Below are 2779 nucleotides of genomic sequence, written 5' to 3'. Positions count from 1 at the left end.
TCTGCATTACCATGGTCAGTCCCTGGGCGGTGCTCCACTGTAAAGTCCATCCCCTGTAGGGAAATGGACCACCTGAGCAGTTTGGGATTTTCACCCTTCATCTGATTTAGCCACAAGAGGGGCTTATGGTCTGTCTGAATTAGGAAGTGAGTACCAAACAAGTATGGCCTCAACTTCTTCAGGGCCCAAACCACAGCAAAGGCCTCCCTCTCAATAGCGGACCAACGTTTCTCCCTGGGGGTCAGCCTTCTGCTAATAAAAGCAATGGGCTGGTCTTGACCATCTTGATTAAGTTGTGAAAGCACAGCTCCCACCCCCAACTCAGAAGCATCTGTCTGTACAATGAACTGTTTGGAGTAGTCAGGACTCTTCAGGATAGGTGCAGAGCACATGGCCTTCTTCAGGTCATCAAATGCCTTTTGACAGCTAACTGTCCACTGAACCTTTTTGGGCATCTTCTTGGATGTCAAGTCATTCAATGGTGTCACAATGGACCCATAGTTCTTTACAAATTTTCTGTAATACCCAGTCAGGCCCAAGAAGGCTCTGACTTGTGTCTGGGTAGTTGGAGGAGCCCAGTCCTGTATGGTCTGGATCTTGCTCTCCAGTGGTTGAACTTGACCCCCACCTATTAGGTGGCCCAAGTACACAACCTTGCTCTGCCCTATCTGGCACTTAGTAGCCTTGATAGTCAGGCCTGCCTTTTGCAGGGCCTCCAGAACCTTCTTCAGGTGAATCAGGTGATCCTCCCAGGTGGAGCTAAAGACAGCAATATCATCTAGATATGCTGCACAAAAGTCATCCAGCCCAGCAAGGACTTGGTTCACCAACCTTTGGAAAGTGGCAGGTGCATTCTTCAAGCCAAAGGGCATTACCACAAATTGATAATGTCCACTAGGGGTCGAAAATGCTGTTTTGGCTTTTGACTCCTCAGCTAGTCTGATTTGCCAGTAGCCAGCTGTCAAATCAAATGTGCTCAGAAACTTGGCAGAAGCCAATTTATCAATGAGCTCATCTGCTCTTGGAATGGGATGAGCATCTGTCCTAGTGACAGCATTGAGACCTCTGTAGTCCACACAAAACCTCATTTCTCTCTTCCCATCTTTGGTATGAGGTTTTGGCACAAGGACCACTGGGCTAGCCCATGGGCTCTCTGATGGCTCAATCACTCCAAGCTCCAACATCTTTTGCACCTCAGCCTTTATACAATCCCTGACATGGTCAGGTTGCCTGTAGATCTTATTCTTCACAGGCAGATTGTCACCAGTGTCCACCTCATGGGTGCACCAGTTAGTCTGACTGGGTGTGAGTGAAAACAATTGTCTGTGGGCCTGCAACACCTGTCTGCAGTCCACCTGTTGCTGCTCAGTGAGGCTGCCTGCCAAGGCTACTCCATCAACTGAACCATCATCAGGGTTCTGGGAAAGCAGGTCTGGGAGAGGGTCACTCTCTTCCTCCTGTTCCCCATCTGTGGCCATGAGGAGACTCATGTCCTCCCTGTCAACAAATGCTTTCAATCTGTTCACATGGAGCACCCTGTGGGGGCTCCTAGGGGTACCAAAGTCAACCAAGTAGGTGACTTCTCCCTTCTTTTCAATGATAGGGTAGGGTCCAGTCCATTTGTCCTGGAGAGCTGCTGGCCCCACTGGGTCCAACACCCACACCTTCTGTCCTGGCTGGAACTCAACCATAACAGCCTTTTGGTCATGCCAGGCTTTCTGTAATTCCTGACTTGCCTCAAGGTTTTTGGATGCTCTCTCCATGTATTCAGCCATCCTGGAGCGGAGACCAAGTACATAGTCCACAATGTCTAGTTTAGGCTTTTTGAGAGGTAACTCCCATCCTTCCTTCACCAAACTCAATGGACCTCTTACAGGGTGGCCAAACAAAAGTTCAAAAGGGCTGTAGCCAACCCCCTTCTGTGGGACCTCTCTGTAAGCAAAGAGCAAGCAGGGTAAAAGGATGTCCCATTTCCGCCTAAGCTTCTCTGGTAAACCTTTTATCATTCCCTTTAGGGTCTTGTTGAACCTTTCCACAAGCCCATTGCACTGTGGATGGTAGGGTGTGGTAAACTTATAGTTTACTCCACACTCTTTCCACATTGCTTTTAAGTATCCAGACATAAAGTTAGTACCTCTGTCTGAAAGAACCTCCTTTGGAAAGCCCACTCTTGAGAAAACTGCAATGAGGGCTTTTGCCACCACAGGAGCTGTGGTGGTCCTCAGGGGAATTGCCTCTGGGTACCTGGTGGCATGATCCACTACCACCAGTATAAATCTGTGCCCAGATGCTGTTTGAGGATCCATGGGACCCACAATGTCTATTCCAACTCTTTCAAAGGGTACCCCCACCACAGGTAGTGGTATCAGGGGGGCCTTTGTTGTGCCACCTGACTTACCACTGGCTTGGCAAGTGACACAGGAGCGACAAAACTCCTTGACATTTTCTGACATGTGAGGCCAGTGAAAGTGTGGAACAAGCCTGTCCCAAGTCTTATTCTGGCCTAAGTGTCCTGCAAGGGGAATATCATGGGCCAAGGTAAGAAGGAAGCCCCTAAACTTCAAAGGTATAACCAACCTCCTGGTGGTGCCAGGCTTGGGGTCTCTAGCCTCTGAATAAAGGAGCCCTTCATCCCAATACACCTTATGGGTACCTTGAGCATTCCCTGCAGCCTCAGCAGCAGCTTGCTGTCTGAGGGGTTCAAGTGAAGGGCAATCTAATTGGGCCTGCCCCAGGTCTGCCCTTGAGGGTCCCCCTGTCCCCAGAAACTCAACCTGTT

Source organism: Lissotriton vulgaris, chromosome 2_2, assembly GCF_964263255.1.
Source record: "Lissotriton vulgaris chromosome 2_2, aLisVul1.2, whole genome shotgun sequence".
NCBI classification, from domain to species: Eukaryota; Metazoa; Chordata; class Amphibia; order Caudata; family Salamandridae; genus Lissotriton; species Lissotriton vulgaris.
This window is presented reverse-complemented; position numbering follows the sequence as displayed.